Source organism: Peromyscus californicus, unplaced genomic scaffold (genome assembly GCF_007827085.1).
Source record: "Peromyscus californicus insignis strain IS unplaced genomic scaffold, ASM782708v3 Scaffold_4__1_contigs__length_199733344, whole genome shotgun sequence".
NCBI lineage: Eukaryota > Metazoa > Chordata > Mammalia > Rodentia > Cricetidae > Peromyscus > Peromyscus californicus.
The window spans coordinates 172639825-172660373 of NW_026294562.1; the positions used below are offsets into that span (position 1 = coordinate 172639825).

Genomic DNA, 20549 nt, shown 5'->3' on the forward strand with positions numbered 1-20549 from the left:
AACAAACTGAAAGAAAAAACCACATGATCAATAGATGATGAAAAGGCATTTGACAAAATCCAACATCCCTTCATGATAAAGGTCTTGGAGAGATCAGGAATATAAGGAACATACCTAAACATAATAAAGGCATTTTACAACAAGCCAACAGCCAACATCAAATTAAATGGAGAGAAACTCAAAGCAATTCCACTAAAATCAGGAACAAGGCAAGGCTGTCCGCTGTCCCCATACCTATTCAATATAGTACTTGAAGTTCTAGCCAGAGCAATAAGACAACATAAAGAGAATAAGAGGATACAAATTGGAAAGAAAGAAGTCAAGCTTTCGCTATTTGCAGATGACATGATAATATACATGAGTGACCCCAAAAATTCAAACAAGGAACTGATACAGCTTATAAACACCTTCAGCAACATAGCAGGATACAAGATTAACTCAAAAAAATCAGTAGTTCTCCTATATACAATTGACAAACAGGCTAAGAAAGAAATCAGAGATACATCACCCATTAAAAGAGCCACAAATGATATCAAATACCTTGGGGTAACTCTAACTAAGCAAGTGAAGGACCTATATGACAAGAACTTTAAGTCCCTGAAAAAAGAAATTGAAGAATATGTCAGAAAATTGAAAGATCTCCCATGCTCATGGATAGGCAGGATTAACATAGTAAAAGTGGCAATCTTACCAAAAGCAATCTACAGACTCAATGCAATCCCCATCAAAATACCAACACAATTCTTCACAGACCTGGAAAGAATAATACTCAACTTCATATGGAAAAACAAAAAAATCCAGGATAGCCAAAAGAATCTTGTACAACAAAATAACCTCTGGAGGCATCTTGATCCCTGACCTCAAGCTCTACTATAGAGCTATAGTAATAAAAACAGCTTGGTACTGGCGTAAAAACTGACATGTGGACCAATGGAATCTAATTGAAGAAACTGACATTAATCCGCACATGTATGAACACCTAATTTTTGACAAAGAAGCCAAAACTGTACAATGGAAAAAAGAAAGCATCTTCAACAAATGGTGCTGGCATAACTGGATGTCAACATGTAAAAGGCTGCAAATAGATCCATATCTGTCACCGTGCACAAAACTTAAGTTCAAATGGATCAAAGACTCAACATAAATCCAGTTACTCTGAACCTAATAGAAGAGAAAGTAGGAAGTCGTCTTGAATGCATTGGCATAGGATATCACTTCCTAAATATAATACCACTAGCACAGACACTGAGAGAAACAATCAATCAATGGGACCTTTTGAAACCAAGAAGCTTTTGTAGAGCAAAGGACACGGTCAACAAGACAAAGTGACAGCCTACAGAATGGGAAAAGATCTTCACCAACTGCACATCTGACAGAGGGCTGATATCCAGAATATATAAAGAACTCAAGAATTAGACATCAAAATGCCCAACAGTCCAATTAAGAAATGGGCTATAGAGCTAAACAGAATTCTCAACAGAGGAAGCTCAAATGGCTGAAAGACATTTAAGGAATTGCTCAACATCCCTAATCATCAGGGAAATGCAAATCAAAATGACTCTGAGATACCACCTTACACCTGTCAGAATGGCTAAAATCAAAAACACTGAAGGCAGCTTATGTTGGAGAGGATGTGGAGCAAGGGGAACTCTCCTACACTTTTGGCGTGAATGCAAGCTTGTACAGTCACTTTGGAAATCTATATTGCGCTTTCTTAGAAAATTGGGAATCAATCTCCCCCAAGACCCAGCTATACAACTCTTGGGCATATATCCATGGAATGCTCAATCATACCACAAGGGCACATGCTCAGCTATGTTCATAGCAGCATTGTTTGTAATAGCCAGAACCTGGAAACAGCCTAGATGCCCTTCAACTGAAGAATGGATAAAGAAACTGTGGTACATATACACAATGGAGTACTACTCAGCAAAGAAAAACAATGACATCATGAGGTTTTCAGGCAAATGGATGGATCTAGAACAAAATCAGCCTGAGTGAGGTAACCCAGACTCAGAAAGATAAATTGGTATGTACTCACTCATAGGAGGATACTAGATGTAAAACAAAGATGACCAGACTGCTACTCACAACCCCAGGGAGGCTACCTAGAAAACAAGACCCCAAGAAAGACACAGCGATTGCCCAGTGACAGAGAAATGGATGAGATCTACATGAACAACATGGACGTGTGTGGGGGTAATGAAGGACAAGATTTGAGGGAAAGAGAGCTTAGGGGAGTGGGAGATCCCAGCTGGATCAAGAACAGACAGGGAAAACAAGGAAAAAGAGACCATGATAAATGAAGACCCCATGGAAATAGGAAGAAGCAAAGTGCTAGAGAGGTCCCCAGAAATCCATAAAGATACCTCCACAATAGACTGCTGGCAATGGTCGAGAGAAAGCCAGAACTGACCTACTCTGGTGATAGGACAGCTAAACACCCTAACTGTCGTGCTAGAGACCTCAACCAATGACTGAGGGAACCGAATACAGAGATCCATGGCCAGGCCCCAGGTGGAGGGAGCTCCAGGAGTCCAATCGGTGAGAAAGAGGAGGGTTTGTATGAGCGAGAATTGTTGAGACCAAGGTTGGATAAAGCACAGGGACAAATAGCCAAACGAATGGAAACACATGAACTATGAACCAATAGCTGAGGAGCCCCCAACTGGATCAGGCCCTCTGGATAAGTGAGACAGTTGATTAGCTTGATCTGTTTGGGAGGCATCCAGGCAGTGGGACCGGGTCCTGTATTCAGTGCATGAGTTGGCTGTTTGAAACCTGGGGCTTATACAGGGACACTTGGCTCAGCCTGGGAGGAGGGGACTGGACCTGCCTGGACTGAATCTACCAGGTTGAACTCAATCCTCAAGGGAGTCTTTGCCCTGGAGGAGATGTGAATGGGGGGTGAGCTGGGGGAAAGGTGGGGGGGGGAGTGGGGAAAACAAGGGAATCCATGGCTGATATGTAAAATTAAATTAAATTATAAAATAAAATAAAAAAAATAAAGTCATGCAACACCTTGCTCAGACTGCTTGTTGTTTTAACATGAGCTTAACATGCATCCATCACCAAGCTGGCTGTATTTGTGTCTTGAACCATGTTTTTCTTCTTGTATCTTTTACCCATTGCACACTGTTGATAAAGAACTGCCCCTACCTCCAACACTATGGATTGAGAAGGGAGGAAAGGTCACTCACTTACTATGTCCAGGAGGATTGGGTCACTCCTCTTGGAACTGACTGGACTGGAGACCTCACACTGATAGTCCCCAGAATCCTCTCTTCTGACAGGGTCTATGGTGAGGGTGCTGTTGTTCTGGGACAGCTTCATCCTGTCTGTGAGCTCCAGACTCTGGCCATTGAAGAGCCAATGGATGGAGATTCCAGTGTTGTTTGAGGAGCAGGTCAGGACCACGGAGTCCAGTTCTTTTACTGTGGTGTTGGTGACTTCATGGAGGGTGGAGTCACCAGCTCTGTGGATCAACAGTGGAGGGGACCATCTGAGAGTCCTTCACCCTCAGAGATCTCATCTAGCTCCCAGGGCCTCTGCAAGATCACATGTCTAGGTTCAAGATACAATCTATAAGTAGAGAGCTGCATTTTCCTCCTACCCAGATCACCCAGAGTGACCCCTGACTCAGCGTATTGGTGTAGATTCCACAATGGGTACCTCTTCAGCCCCTGAGTCCAGAAATCTCATGGGGGGAGGGGTGTTTTTCCATTGATTTTTGTGCAAAGTCTTGATCACACTTTTTTGTGAGTGTAAACAGTTAGGTCCCTCCATTATCAAATAGCTTTCTGTTTCTTTTTCATTACATAATTTGTCATGGTGTTGAGATAGCTCAGCTAATCTTTAAAGACCAGGGTGGTTGGGAATTCATAACATTTCACCCATGTCTACCTCTAGTGTGCTGGGTTTAAAGGCATGCAGCACCTTACTCAGCTTGCTTGGTGTTTTATCATGAGATTAACATTCATCCATCACCAAGCTGCTGTATTTTTGTCTTGAGCCATGTTTTTCTCCTTGTGACTTTTACCTGTTCTGCACACTGTTGATAAAGAAACTGCTCCCAGCCCCAAGACAATGGAGTAAGTAGGGTGGAGAGGTCACTCACTTATTATGTCCAGGTGGATGGGGTCACTCCTCTTGGAACTGACTGGACTGGAGACCTCACACTGATAGTCCCCAGAATCCTTTCTCCTGACAGGGTCTATGTTGAGGGTGCTATTGTTCTGGGACAGCTTCATCCTGTCTGTGAGCTCCAGACTCTGGCCACTGAAGAGCCAATGGATGGAGATCCCAGTGTTGTTTGAGGAGCAGGTCAGGACCACGGAGTCCAGTTCTTTTACTGTGGTGTTGGTGACTTCATGGAGGGTGGAGTCACCAGCTCTGTGGATCAACAGTGGAGGGGACCATCTGAGAGTCCTTCACCCTCAGAGATCTAGCCAGCTCCCAGGGCCCATAGAATGAAGTGGCTCTCTGCAAGATAGCATGTTTGGGTTCAAGATAGGGTCTGTAAGGAGGGAGCTGAATTTTCCTCCTATCCAGTTCAGCCACAGTGACCTCTAACTCAGGGTATTAGTGTAGATTTCACACTGGAAGCCTCTTCATTCCACATGTTCAGAAATCTCTTGGGGGTGTGTGTTTTTACCATTGATTTTTGTGCAAATTCTTGCTCACACTTTCTGTGAGTGTGAACAGTCAGGTCTTTCCATTATAAAATAATTTCTGTGTGTTTTTCATTAAATATTTTGTCATGGGGTTAAGATGGCCCAGCCTATCTTAAAAGTGTTAAAGCCTAGTCCTCAGGACCTAAGGGCCTCTTTCAACCAGAGATAGTTTCTTAACTTCCCAGCAAGCCAGATCCTTAAAGAATCAGGCAGGAACCAAATTACAGGCAGATGGAGTAGCTGAGTGCTCAGAGATAATGGGGCCTCCTGTGCTGTGTATGGAAGAAGCATGGGATTTCTCATGAGTGAATTGTGCTGTATTGTTTTATGATGGACAAACTTGGAGTTAGAGACCTGACTTTATCTCCTGGTTCTCACTAACCTAAAGTCTTCCTTGAGACACAATGTGCGAGTTTCTCCAGATGCACTGACCTCCAATGCTGAGTGTAGACTAGCTCCCTGCAAGTCCTACAGATAGGTCATGATTAGTCTTCCCATTGAGCTTCCCTGAGTAACATGAATTCCTGTCAGGGATCTCACAAAGATCAGGATATGGCTGGCATGAAGGTTGGGCTGGGAAAAAGTAGGCCATTCTTGTCAGGTGTTTAATGTTGATTGACATGAATCTGGGAGCCCTATAAGAATCCTGAATCTATGAAATGATCTAGAATACTGAAGGTCACCTAGTAAGATCTCCATGGTGGTGAGGCTGGAGATGTGTCTGTGGATAGATAGCTTGTTCCTCTGATGGCCTGTGTGACCCTGACTCATTGACTGTGTTTCCTGTCTTAGTATCTCTATAATAGGAGACAATCTAAATGATCATCGCCATGCCTGAAAGTTAACATTAAATGTGAACAATGACCTGAACTTCCACCAAGCAGTGTTTGTTAGTATTTACCTGCAGAAAACAATCCCTGGGCTGAACCCCTGGAGGGCAAGGAGCTGCCATGTGTACACTTGTTCTTCTGTGTCTTTAGGACGCTTGACTTTCCTGTGAGGTCTCAGAAGACCATCAGAAGAGCTGGCTGATTCCCTTTCATACCTCTCCACCTATGCTGAGCACACTGTGTCTCAGGAGGAGATGCCCAGGTGACCTACCTCAGACATGGCTCTGAGAGGCTGACTGTCAGCAGGCTCCCAGTCTACAATCCATCATTGTCCCCTGTCAGCTCCAACAGGAAGTCAAATTCCAATCCATTCTACAAGGTTCCCAGGTTTCCTGGTACAGCTTGGAAGGAGGTCTGGAGTAATACTATTGAAGGTCATCTCTCTGTGAGACTCTGATGGTTTCCTCAGCCAGGCCTTGACTGAGTCCTGAAGGGTCTTTCTGAAGATCATGTTCATGATGAGCATCTAAGACCCTGGGCTGAGTCTGACATGCCTGAGCTCAGTTACCTAACCACTCTTCTCTGAGGGTGGATTCATGTAAGGCATCCTGATCAATTACTGTTTTTTCCCCATTGTATGTCTTTTACTCAATGTTTGAACCACAATGTGGGGACAATAACACAGTGTCTTTCATTACTGACAACCCTATGTGTGAAGTAGGATTAGCTCCACCCAGGACCCAGAGGTTATAGAGAATTACTTAAGGTGTCCCTTGAACTGCATGGATGCTCGCTTTACTCTCCAGTCTTAGCATGAGTAGTGTGTACTCTCCTGCATCATTCTGAGTGATGTTTTGGCAGTGCAGGTTTCCACTGCGAAATTTTAGCTCTCAGCCACTGTATACAGGCCCTGTTGTTGTTGTACTATTATTTGTTATAATTTGGACAATTCCATCACTCCAAGCCGAAGCTTTTCCCTTGTACCAGTAAAAGACTATGACATCTCCTGGTGGATTGTGGACAGTCAGAAGAACGTTTATCCCTTCAACAATGTATGGTGGAATTGCTTCAACAGTGACTTGGGCAATGGTGGGAGAGTTCCAGTAGGTTAAAAGTGGGGCTAAGAGGGAAGAGAGAAAAATCTATCAATTTAGGACTTTTGCATTTGGTAAAAATTTGAACCTGAGTGTGTTCAACTCTCATCCTTGGTGTGTGTGTCCTGTTGGTGGAAAGTCAGCAGCATCACCCCCATTCATCACTACCCCTGAATCTTTTCACTGTATGAAATTGTCTTCTCCTTGTCTACTGAGCTCACCCTTCACTCCCTAAAATTCCTAGTCACACTCCGAATCTTTGGTGAGTGTAGGCTTGTCCTGTCTGACCTTCTCCTCTAAAGACTCTGTCTGTGCCTTCATTTTCTGACCTTTCCCTGCTCTGTTTCTTCAGAAGTGCTTCTCAGCCCCTGAACCACCTTCTAGATGTCCTTGCTGCTGTCTTCCTGTCCAGTAGTAGTAGGACTTTATATGGCAGTTTCTCAGAAAATTAGGAATAAGTCTTCCTCAAGAACCAGCTATACCACTCTTGGGCATAAAGAATGCTCAATCTTACCACAAGGACACATGTTCAACTATGTTCATATCAGTAATATTTGTAATAGCAAGAAACTGGAAACAACCTAGATGCCCCTCAACCGGAGAATGAATAAAGAACATGTGGCACATATACACAATGGAGTACTACTCAGCAGTAAAAAACAATGATATTATGAAATTTGCAGGCAAATGGATGGAACTATAAAATATCATCCTGAGTGAGGTAACCCAGATTCAGAAGGACAAACATAGTATGTACTCACTCATAAGTGGATACTAGATGTGAGGGAAGGGATGGCCAGACTGCAATCCACAGCTCCAGAGAGGCTAGCTAACAGGAAAAGACCCTAGGAGGGACACATGGATGACCCAGCAAAGCAGAAGTGGATGAGATCTACATGAGCGGACTGGGTGTGGGGGGGTGGCAGAGGGTGAGGAGTGGGGGATGAGACTGGCCACTCTTATACAGATTTATAATGAAAAAGAGGAAGTTGAACAAGGAAAAAATACAAAATGTACAATTTGAGGAGAAAGAGCACCAGGAAGTGGAATGGAACTAATCCTTGTATTCAAGGTGTAAGTAGATTGGTTGCAAAACGTTTGAGTTTTGTAACTCTGTGGGTTTGGTGTCCTGACTACCTGGGGAGTCAGGCAACACCTTGAGCAGTGTAGCACAGCTCTGATGGCTGAAACTGCAAGGAGACAGTTCAACCCTGAAGGATGAGGTATCCCGGACACCACCTCAAGCTGCTCAGAACAGCTCTGCTCTGAAGGTGTCCCGGACACCTGGAGCTATTTAGCACAGCTCTGATGGCTGGAACTGCAGAGAAGCAGCACAAACATGGAAGGAAAAATTTTCTGACTTCTCAGAAGAGTCAGGCCTGGAACTGCTTCAGCAGGGAAGGGTATCCTGACTGTTCAGGAAAGTCAATGTATACCTGGTGTGATGGGGACGGTCTCTCTGCAGGATATAGCAATTTTGCTCCTCTCCTGTAGAGCCTCTACAGCTGAGCTTTGCTCAGACCCCACTTAAGGAGGCTTTCTAGCAGAGCTCTGCTTCTCCAGCCTAAGATGTTGCTTCTTTTGCTTCACTCCAAGAAAGGGCAAACCCCTGCAGAAATGTAGCAATCTCCTCCCGCTCCAGAGAAAAGTGTTACTTTCAGCTCTCTCTCCTCTGTCAACTGAGAAGATCTCAGCAAACATCTTCTGTTCAGCTCATCCTTGCTCTGCTCTTTCAGCTCTCCCTTGTTTTATCCACTGAGGGACATCCCAGCAAGTATCTTCTCTATGCCAGTGAATGAAGATCTTCACACCCAAAACTCTTTTGAGAAAGAGATTTATTTGGGAATGAGGAGTCCAGGAGAGTAGCTGCCTCTACCAGGGTGGGGAGAACAGCCTTTTTCTCTAACTAACTAGGCAGGGATGTTTACACAGGAAGTCTTGGGGGTGGAGTCAACCCCGGGACCAGGGTTCTACTATTCTGCTCTGTGATTGGTTGGTTTTACAAGTCAGTTGGCCAGGGGCATAGATGGCTATGGTGATATTTTGTTTGTGCTGAAATGTGATTTTATTTGTATGTTAATAACTAAAGTTGCTGGGGATCAGAGCTGAGAGCAAGCCATTTAGCAGAAGTCTGGCAGTGGTGGCAAATGCTCTTAATCCAATAACATGGCAGGCAGAATCTCTGTGTGTTCAAGGACACAGCCAAGCGGTGACCGGAACCTTTAATCTCAGTACAAACCATAGAGACCTGGAGGTCTGTATAGACAGGCAGTGACGAGGAAGTCATGTGGTTGACACACTTTTGTTTACTTTCTCCCGAATTGCTTGTCCTTGTCCTTACACATCCACCTACCAAAAGTGGAGCATATTCCCCCATGCCACATCTAACTGGGCATAACCATGAAGCTTGGCCACAGTGGCCAACGGGGCTTAACACAACGTCACTCTTCCAATCTGACATGCGAAGTGTACCCTATGATTGGCCTTTTGTGAATCCATGGAACCTACTGTATGTCACAAACCTCAATTTACCTCAAAGTCATGGGCATCATACCTGGAAAGCCCAGAGCACTGGCCTTCCTGTGGTCTGAGGTGAGTCATGAGCCTGGCCCTTAGGATTTTGCTCTCAAAGCCTGTGGCGGCTCTGGCCTCAGATTCTGCATGCTCTGGGTGTCAGGAGTGTGCTCCCTGCTTTTGTGATGTTCCCATGGGCTGGCCAGAGAGAATGTCTGCAGGAGGTGGGTGTGCTGCTGTCAGGCAGTTTTCTCATGGTCCCCATTGACCCTGATACTTGATATTTTGTCAAAAGGCAAAATCATAAATGTGTGAAAGACAGACACTGGCTTCTATTCCTGTTTCTAGAGTGAGGCTGTCCTTACAATCTGGACAGATTCAGAAATTGTGGGGCTGCATTGTACTCTGGAAGAATTTACAGGTGGAACACATGAGTGAGGTATCTCAAACTTAAGGGTTTGTTCAACCCCATCTGCTACCCATGATCAACACCTATGACTGAGTGAAGCCCGGTTTCTCTAAATAGCAAACAGCAGTCCACAGGTGACATACATGCCCTACTAAGAAAATTAGGCTAACAGTGTAAGTGACTCCATATTGACCTGACTGAGGGCTTACTCCAAAACCACAGGCTTATCACAGTGTTTAATTTCACGTTTAGTAGATGTCTGTATCATTCCAAAGGGTCCCCTTCTTTCATAATCTGTTTCTTTGGTACCTAAATCACAGGTGGGCGAGAATCAAAGGCCATTTTCCTACTTTTCAAATGATCATGGTTTTCTGGTTAATATGTTGATTTTCTAAAAGGCAGTGGTTGATTTTCTAATGTTAAATCACCCACATTCCTGAAACATAGTCAAGGTTGTAATTCTGAAACTGTTTTTTGCGGTATTTCGTTTAGGGGTTTTCTCCTCTCTGAAGGTAGACAGGAACGAGGTTTCCCCTCCTCATTTGTTCTGGAAGGTTTTGACATTGTTCCTGAGCACTCAGTTGTCTGGTAGAATTGTGTAAGGAGGGCACGGACTGCTCCTGGATGTTTTGTGGATAGTGCTTTTTTGTTTAAACTCCTTCTCTGGGAAATAATAGGATCACCGCCTGTCTTAGGGTTTCTATTGCTTCAACAAAACACCATGACCAAAAAGCAAGTTGGAGAGGAAAGGGTTTATTTGCCTTGCACTTTTACATCATAGTCCATTACTGAAGGAAGTCAGGACTGGAACTCAAGCTTGGCAGGATCCTGGATGCAGGAGCTGATGCAGAGGCCATGGAGAGGTGTTGCTTACTGGCTTGTGGCACATGGCTTTCTCAGCCTGCTATCTTATAGAACCCAAGACCCCAGCCCAGTGATGGCACCACCACCATGGGCTGGACCCTCCCCCATTGATCATTAATTGAGAAATGCCTTACAACTGGATCTTATGGAGGCATTTTCACAATTGAGGTCCCTTCTCTCTCTCATGAATCTAGCTTGTGTCAAATTGATGTACTACTAGCCAGTACACTGCTCCTAAACTTCTGCAAGTGTGCCCCACAACTCACTGCCAGACCTGAACAGAGAATCTTATTTTTTGTTTATGGTCGGGTTAGATTGATTGATCTTTTCTTGGTTTAAATTTGGTCGTTTGGGTGAATCTAGAAATTCATCCATTTCTTTTAGATTTTCCAACTTAATGGGATATAGATTTTTAAAGTAGTCCCTTACAATATCCTGAATTTCTTTGGTGTCTGTTGTGACGTTTCTTTATTCATTTGTGATTCTGTCACTTTGGGTCCTCCCTCTCTTCCCTTTGGTTAGTTGGGCCCAGGGCCTGTCAATCTTGTTTACCCTCTCAAAGAACCAGCTCTCCACATGCCCAGCTGTGATCTTTTCCAAACAGGCACAGTAGGAGTCCTGAGTATGGGAACTGTCTGACTCAGAAGGGAACTGCTGGGCAGCACCTCCTTGTTAAAAGAAAGTCCAGTCCACGCTACATGAATAGATTAATATAACAAATTAACACATCCTTTTAATTACCAAGCTTCTTCTGATTCAGGTATAAAGCAACACTCTTTGCTTGCATTTTTATATCCCACTTCTAACCTGACAGAAAAAAATGTTCACATTTTAGTGTCTTAGCACATTATCAAAAATGACCTTGAAGTGAGGGAATCCTCTCTGTATACAAAACCCAGAAAAGAAGGCACACATATACTGACATGTTAGCTGTTATTATAGTTTTAGATCATAGAAGACATTTATTCCTCTTGTTTTAACTAGAATTGAGGAACTTCTAGCCCCACAGTAGAAAAGTCATTTTCTTCTCTTTCAATTCTATGCTTAAATTTCCTGGTATTAAAAAAAAAGAACCTCTGGCTCTCCATCCTCTTCAAAATTTATGAGTGATAATTCATGTATTATTTTGTATATGTTTATAAGTGTCCATTTTTTATACTGGTGAGGTTTATTAACCATCTTATGATTTTTATATTAGACAGAGGGTTCTCTCATTATTCTCTCCATTAAAAGACTGTCAGTTTGAAAGTGTTAGCTCCTGTTGGTATTGTTGGAGGCACATGGCTGGGAAAACTCCCATAGAAAGCTGTAAATATATCCTGCAAAACAATGTGCAAACCCAAAAACTGCACCATGGAGTTTGGGTATACCCTCCTTAAGGTACACTTAAGAAAGTGGGTGGTGGTGGCACACACCTTAATTTCAGCACTTGGGAGACAGAGCCAGGTAGATCTGAATGAGTTTGTGGCCAGCCTTGTCTAGAGAGCAAGTTCCAGGACAGCCAGAATTATTACCCAGAAAGTCCCTGTCTTGAACTGCCCCTCTCCCCACAATGAAATGACACAAGTGTCGATTTTTATCATGTGGCAATAGAGCCCATGTTGGAGTCTCTTCTGAGTCTCCCAATTCCATGATCCCATTAGGAATACAGAAGATGAAATTAAAATGGAAAAGTTGGGAAAGGCAGTCTGGGATGTGTACCTGACTGCCTGTGGCACAGGAAGTCCTAGGAGTGCATGATCTTCTGAGGGCTCTCAATACTGGTAAATATTTCAATAATGTCACTAACTAAGATAACGGCCAAGTCACCTGGTCACCTCTATCTTGATGAAGTCACCAGCCAAGATGGCAACAAAGTCACTTGGTTTCTTTCTGTGTGGTGAGGTCAGCTCATGATAAATGAGCCCACACCTCACCAGGGCATGAGACCATGGGGAATATAGAAATGTGGGCGGTCACTACTTTATTTCTCAAACAATGGACCTCAAGCATGGATATAACAGAAGAAAGTACCCAAAGAGTACAGGTATGTGGGCCCCAAACAGCAAAGTAAAGACACAGAGGATGGACCGCCATGGTCTTGATCCAAGACAGGTATCTGTATGTGTCAGCACAGAGGTAACTATGAATGCAAAGTGGTCTCATTTGGATTGTCCTTTGATCTCACTGAGCTCCTAGGTAGAGGCTAGGATCCACAAGGCCCTCTGTAGGACTTTACTTAGCGGTCACTGCTCTGTGTTTGTGTACACTCCCTGCCTGTCCCTCTATGCCTGTGTATGTGGGTGGTGAGGGTGGTGGTGATGGTAGTGCTGGTGGTGCTGGTGGTGGTTGGTGGTTTGCTGGCATGTATGTCTGTACATTAGGTATATGTCTGGTACCCCCTGGGGAGAGAAGATGGTATCAGATTCCCTGAGACTACACTTACAAAAGGTTTTCAACTGTGTGGTTGATGGGCATCTGAGTCCTCTGGAAGAGCAGCCAAGTGCTTAGATCCACCGAACCACCTCTCCAGCTCCTATCCCTGGCATCTCTTGAGTATGCTCAACTGTATGAAGTCAGGTGGGGACAGGCTTCTAGTCTTCCTGGTCAACTAGTTTCTTTCCTGATGCATCCTTTTCAGTCACTCTCCTGTCACAGTAATGGGGCAGAGGTGTACAGGGAGACAGATGCAATTAGAACAGAGGGCCCCACAGAGCTAAGTGTTGGCAAGAGCAGGAAGTGTGAGCAAGAGAGGAATCTGGAGTATGTGATAGGACACTGGACATTCCCCAGCAGGAGAAGGAGCTAGTTTGGGGGAGCTAAGGAAACAGTAGTGTGTGCGAGGAAGCCCTGAGAACAGAGTGGAGAAACGTCGAGGAGTGCTTCATGTGCTTGCTGAAGGCTTGGCCACTTAGCTTTGTGGGACTAGAAAACAAGTCACAGCTGAGAGGTGAAATGGAATCCCAAATGGACACGCATGGGAGATTGTATCTCTCCACCATGGAACTGCATCTGTGACCAACCAAGACAGTTCCTGTTTGCAGGACCTTGGATTTCATGGTCTGCCATGTGTACAGCAAAAATCCCATGTCAGGAAATAGGTAAAGAGTGGCTAGCACTGGACTCCTAGAACTGTACACAAGTCTATCTACATTGTCATCTTTCTGAGGGCAGAGATCACATGCCAGGAACCTACACATATACTCACCCAACTGTCAGAGGGCTTTCCCCAGTGGAGGTCATCCCCTACCACAGCCCATTTTTCTCTGCCACAGCCAGTTTTCTGTTCACTACTAAGCTGGCTCCCTGGCTACAGTGGACTTCATAAGCGCTCTTGCTCTGTGTTCTAAAGGGTGCAATCCCTCACCAGCAACACCTTTCCTGATAGCCACCGGCTACCCAATCCATTCTCTGCCTTTCTCTCTGCTGACTCTGAAGACTGGGGCTGCAGGATTGTGTCCTTTGGGGACTCTCCTCCCCTTTCCCCCATAGTGAGGGGCAGGAGACTGGGAATACATGAGCAGCAGCTAATGGGACAGGTCCCATCGCTGTGTTTTTATTTCAGAAGACCGTTGCCGTTGCTGGTGGAGATGGGAAGACTGAAGTTAGGGATCTGGGTTGCTGGACATTGTTTTCCAGGAAATAATATGAAGGCCATCCACCTGAAAAGTATGATCGTACAGTCAGTCTCAAGACAGAGAGATACAGAGACAGAGACAGACAGACAGACAGAACATGGGTGCATCTCAGAGGACAACTTGCAGGAGGGGTTTCTCCTTTCACCTCAGGTTTTGGCGACTGGACTCAGATGTCAGATTTGTAAACTGCACTTTACACACTAAAAAATCTCATCTGCCCTAAACCTGGTTTGTGTGTGTGTGTGTGTGTGTGTGTGTGTGTGTGTGTGTGTGTGTGTGTGTGTGTGTGTGTGTGTGAACCAGCTCTCATGTAGCCCAGGGAGTCCCCATGTTCTCCAGGGACCAAGTGCTGTGACTGCAGGTGTGCTCCACTGTGATTCTGTGGATCAAACCTACGCCAGGGACAGCCAGGCAAGCACTCTAGCAATAGGACTACATTTCCAGCCTCTAAATTCTCTAAGTGACCATCTCAATTGCTAAGAAGAATATAGGTTACTATGTAGCTGGAGCCTTCTGGAAAGGAACAGAAACACACAATAGTCCCCTCCTTTAGAGTCAACCCACATGGTCTGTTTGTCCTGCACAGAAAAACATCTCATGAGGGCCCCCTGTGCCAGAAACTTTAGAAGACAGCACCCGGCCTACTTTAACATGCTACCTGTGGTCCCTGGCCATTGTCCACTCTCGCTCCTTTCATCTGCAGTGGCTCTTTGACCAATATCCACCCTCACTTTTGAGCATGCCTCCCATCATTCTCTAAGAAACCTGCCAGTCTTCTACATGACAGGATGTCTCTTGTCTGAATCCATCTGCCAGACTACAAGGGACTAGGATGCTGGGTAGAGGAGGGGTCAGAGTTAGATCCCAGAGCCTGTACTTCTGACTGGTTGGAATGGAGTCTTTCCTTTGAAGGTCAGAGCAGGTTCTGATGAGGAGAGACAAGGGAGAGGGGTGTGGCCCTTCCTCCTTTGGGTCTGTGCTGGGAACTCCACAGGGGCTAGCTCACCCACACCTGTAACTTCTTTTATAGTGGGCAGAATGCGGGCGAGCAGTCTAAGGGTAAGAGAGGTGCAGCTCCTCGTCTGCTGCACGAGGAACTAAGGACACACAGTTGTGGCTCTGAGCATCCCCATCTCTCAAGACTCATCTGAGAGGAAGCAGGCAGTGAAAGTGGCAGTGATTACCTTATTAGGAGAGCTGTCACGTGACCTGGGGAAGCAATAGAAGAGTCACCAGTTCATGGAAGTACAAAGCTCATCTAAGACTTGTGATTTGTACCTGAAGGAGTTGGCAGGAGGTGGTGGTAGATGTGGGGTGGGGGGTGAGGGGTGTCATGCCCAAGTCCAGACTCCTACAGAGTCTGTTTCACAGACCTAGCTTATTAGGACCAGAGGAGAGGTAACAAGGACAGAGACCTGGATTATTCAGTTCAGGAGTTCTCCAAGTTCACAAAGCCTTGATTATCCTTTCCTCAGTGGTATTTGTGACTGACATGTTCCTATGACAAGGAGGAGCACAGTGGTCTTTGGTACCCAGATATACACAGTAGAGAGTCTCCCTTAGGGAGAATGAATGTCCACAACCTTCCCACACAGCAGGGAAGGCAATAGGGTGAGGAACTTGCTCTTGGACATGTGGTTCCCTCATGCCAGCCTAGCCTAGGTGCACTGAGTCTCCCTTCAGCACTGACTTGTTCCGCTGTGGCTGCGAAGGCCATGAGGACCTACAGCACCTGAGGGCTAGTGTTGTGCAATATTTGTTAAACAATGCAAAGATGTGTTGTATTTGTATAACTAGGTAAACATATGTTGCTGGTTTATTTTGACTGCCCAAGGCACCGAACTTTCATAATTAATAATAAGTCTCCGTGTCTTTTTTTGGGAGCTACTTGGCAGCCTAAACAAAATGCCAGCCAGAGACTGGGGAAAGAAGATCTGCTCTGTAAGTCAGACAGTAAAGAGTGGCTGGTGTCCAGGATGCCATGGAAGGACGAGCAGGTGGTGGGACATTTGATTCCCAAAGGTCAGTGCCTTTACTTACTGTGGGTGGATGGGTCCAGTTGTCCTCACTGAGCATGCTCTTACTTCTTGTGCTAAAGAAATGGGAGACACTGTCACTGTTGTTTGGTTCCTCAGTTGGGAAGGACCCTGGGAGCCAATGTTTCTTGGGGGCTATTTGGTGTCCTTGTTGTGCATTCACACCATGGCTGCCACTGCCTTTCTTGGTGCTGCCTCCTTTTCCAATCTAACCAGCCCCCTCCTAGACTTTGATCCTTTCACCCCATCATACTTGCTGTTTTCTAACTGGTGCTGGGGGGGTACTTTGGTTGAGAATTTACTTTTTTCTTCTTTTCTTTTTGAGGTTTCACATTTGAGGCTGCTTTTGAGGTTTTTTTGAGGTTGGATGGCTCATTGGCATTGGTTGGCTCATTGAGGTTGGTTGGTTCATTGGCGTTGGTTGGCTCATTGAGGTTGCTTGGCTCATTGTCCACTTGTTTAATATCATTCTCAATTTGTGGCTCCCTGGTGAAAGATGAAGTCAATTTATCTCCAAACTTCACAAGGAAGGGAGTGACCATAACCAACAGACAGTGGGGTACAGGACATAGGAAGGCAGTGATATGAGGAACACAGCAGACACATAGCAAAGAGAAGATGGAGTCCAGACACAAAGTGAAGGAAGCCTCTTCCCTTTCCCAAGCATGGAGGGAATGGAAGAGTAGGTGGAAGGGTGTAAGACACTTCACCTGCCACGACGTCTGCGCCACAGGAAAACCAGTAAAAATATTACTGCAATCAGCCCCATCAGACATTGGGCAATAATGCCAATAATACTCCATAATGAAAGTCGACGTTCACCTGTCATGGACAGAAAAGAGAAGAACCATCACGATAAATTCATCCTCACCAAGCAAGTGGACAAGAACTCTCTGATTGTGTGTGACATCTGTGTGTTGTTTTAGGGAGTGCACTTCCTGTGAGAAGGTAGATTAGGAGAGGTGAGGCAATAAGGAGGATATTCTTTCCTAGTACTCCCATAAGTACTGTGTTTCTAGGCTGGCCATGTGTCTTCCTTCAAGTCCTTGCCTGTGGCGGGTGGGGAGAGAGTGTGCTTTAGGCTGCAGCCTAAATCATATCTACTCTGGCAATCCTTGGAAGGATCTGAAGATGGGAGAAAGTCACATAGCAATTTTTACATTAACATTACATTTGTTTTTCATGATCACTTCTTTTTCTCATTGTCCTAATTGTTGTAGATGTAAATATTCACCTCTCTGGTTCCTGTGGCCAGGAGTTAACTGAAAGCATATTGAGGCTCCATACCCAGAGAGTGCTGCCCCTTGGTCCCATCCCTGGGACACAGCTGGTCCCTAGGAACCCCTGCCCAACTCTGTCCCAGCTGCTGGCCAGCAGGCAGGGCTCCTACAGGAAGGCCCCACACTCACAAAGACCCCCCACTGAACCCTGCAATCTATATACCCTGCCCCCGTACCCATCCTCCTGAGACCCCAGCCACTTCCTGAAGCATGGAAACCAAGCCAGCAGCCCTCATTGGACAAAGAGCTCTCATTGGAACAAGAGTAACCTCCTAGAGGGGCCCCCTGAGACACAGACACAACAAGCACAGAGTAGAACAATAGCAACTCACTCAGACACAGCAACCTCTTATGCCTATTAGAGGAGAAGATGGGCAGATGTCAAGGGAAAAAATACATACAACATCATAAAGAGTAATATGGCATCACCAGAACCTAGCCCTCCTCCAACAGCAAGACCTGAACATCACAATGTAGAAGAAGCAGAAGAAAGCAACCTTAGGAACAGCATCATGAAGATGCTAGAGGCCTTTCAGGAAAAAATGAAAAGTGAAATTGAGGGAAAGACAAACAAAAAATTGGAAGAAATCAATAAACAAATAGAGGAAAAGACAAATAAAAAATTGGAAGAAATCAATAAATCCCTTAAAGAAAGCCAAGAAAACCATGAAAAAGCAATTAAACATGGGAGGGAAACACTTCAAGACCTGAGAAAGGATATAGAAACAATGAAGAAAACACAAACAGAGGGAATGCTGGAAACAGAAAAACTTTCAATCACCATAGATGGAGTGAACAAGACATTCTAGGACAAAACCAGATTTAAACAATACCTATCCACAAATCCAGCCCTACAAAAAGCACTAGAAGGAAAATTCCAACCTAAGGAAGTCAGATACACCCACGAAAATACAGGCAACACATAACCCCACAGCAGTAAATCCCGAAGAAGAGAAATACACACTCACTACCACCAAAAGATAACAGGAACTAACAATCACGGGTCATTAATATCCCTTAATATCAATGGACTTAATTCACCTATAAAAAGACATGGGCTGACAGAATGAATACAAAAACAGTACCCATCTTTCTGCTGCATAAGAAACACACCTCAATTTCAAAGATGGATGCTACCTCAGAATAAAAGGCTGGGTAAAGTCTTACCAATCAAATGGTCTTAAGAATCAAGCTGGTGTACCTATCCTAACATCCCACAAAATAGACTTCAAACTAAAATCAATCAAAAGAGATCAAGAAGGACATTACATACTCATCACAGGGAAGATACACCAAGAGGAAGTTTCAATTCTGAACATTTATGCCCCAAATACAAGGGCACTCACATATGTAAAAGAAATATTACTAAAGCTTAAATCACACATAAAACCCCACACATTAATAGGGGGAGACTTCAACAACCCACTCTCCCCACTTGAAAGATCTGCCAAATCAAAACTTAACAGAGAAATAAGGGGCTTAACTGATGTTATGACTCAAATGGACTTAATCGATATCTACAAAACATTCCACCCTAACAAAAAAGAATATACTTGCCGGGCGGTGGTGGCGCACGCCTTTAATCCCAGCACTCGGGAGGCAGAGCCAGGCGGATCTCTGTGAGTTCGAGGCCAGCCTGGTCTCCAAAGCGAGTTCCAGGAAAGGCGCAAAGCTACACAGAGAAACCCTGTCTCGAAAAACCAAAAAAAAAAAAAAAAAAAAAAAAGAATATACTTTCTTCTCAGCACCCCATGAAACCTTCTCTAGAATTAACCACATACTCGGTCACAAAGCAAACCTCAACAGATACAAAATATTGGAATAACCTCCTGTATTCTATCAGACCACCATGGCTTAAAGTTAGATTGCAACAACAACAAAAATTACAGAAAGCCTACAATCTCATGGCAACTGAATAATGCTCAACTGAATCACCAATGCATCAAGGAAGAAATAGAAAGAAGTTAAAGACTTCCTAGAGATCAATGAAAATGAATATACTACATACCCAAACTTATGGGACACTATGAAAGAAGTGCTAAGAACAAAATTCATAGCACTAAATGCCCACATAAAGAATTTGGGGGAAATCTCACACTAGTGACTTAACAGCAAACCTGAAAGCTCTAGAACAAGAAGAAGCAAAGTCACCCAGGAATAATAGATGCCAGGAAATAATCAAATTGAGAGCTGAAATCAATAAAATAGAAACAAAGAGAACAATACAAAGAATCAATGAAACAAAGAGTTTGTTCTTTAAGAAAATCAACACGACAGACAAGCACTTGTCCAGACTACCAAAAGACACAGAGAGAGCATCCAAATTCGGAAAATTACAAATGAAAAGGGAGACATAACAACTGACAATGAGGAAATCCAGAGAGTAATCAGGTCATACTTCAAAAACCTGTACTCCAAAAAATTGTAAAATCCTTTGAACTTCAGTTAGAGACAGTAATAGGCTGCCATGTGGGTGCTGGGAATTGAACCTCTGTCCATTGTAACAGTTGCTAGGGCTCTAAACTATTGAGGTATCTCTCCAGTCTCATAAACCATATATATATATATATATATATATATATATATATATATATATATATATATATATATATATATATGCACATCACATACTACTACACACCACAAAAACAGTTATTAGAAAAAAGCATCTTGTGGAGGGATGTGATGCTTCAAATGTCAGCATGAGGATAAGAAAGTCCAAGCATGAGGATAAGGATGTCAAATGTCAGCATGAGGATAAGGACCACCAAGATGGCTCAGTTGGGAAGAGTGCCTGCCAAACTCCCTCCAAGTACCTACCCCTGAAATAAATGCACAAACAAATGTGGGCCAGTGAAATGGCTTAGCAGATAAAGGGCTGGTTCACCAATCTAAGTTCAATCCACTGTCCCTGGAGACTGGATTCCACAAACTGTCCCCTGACCTCCACTCACGGGTGTGGGACATACACACAAAATGAATAAATATACAAATGTAGTAAAAAAAAGTCATTACAGGTCCTTTCTATCTATGGATTTTACATTTATGGATCAAAACCTTGGAAACAAACTACTTGCAAAAGTATGTCTACAGTGAAAAATGTATTGTTTCCTACTATCTTTGTCCTATACTCAATACAATAAGACTAGATTCTATGCAGTATTCATATTAGGTATTGGAAATAATCTAAAGAAGTTTTGAATGTGTGTGTAGGAACATGAATATTTTACTA

General features: G+C 44.1%; 1 pseudogene; it reads right to left on the reverse strand.

The window, feature by feature from the left end:
- Positions 1–3192: 3192 nt before the first annotated feature.
- LOC128124090 (carcinoembryonic antigen-related cell adhesion molecule 1-like) overlaps positions 3193–20549 on the reverse strand; it is a 75498-nt pseudogene continuing 58141 nt past the window's right edge.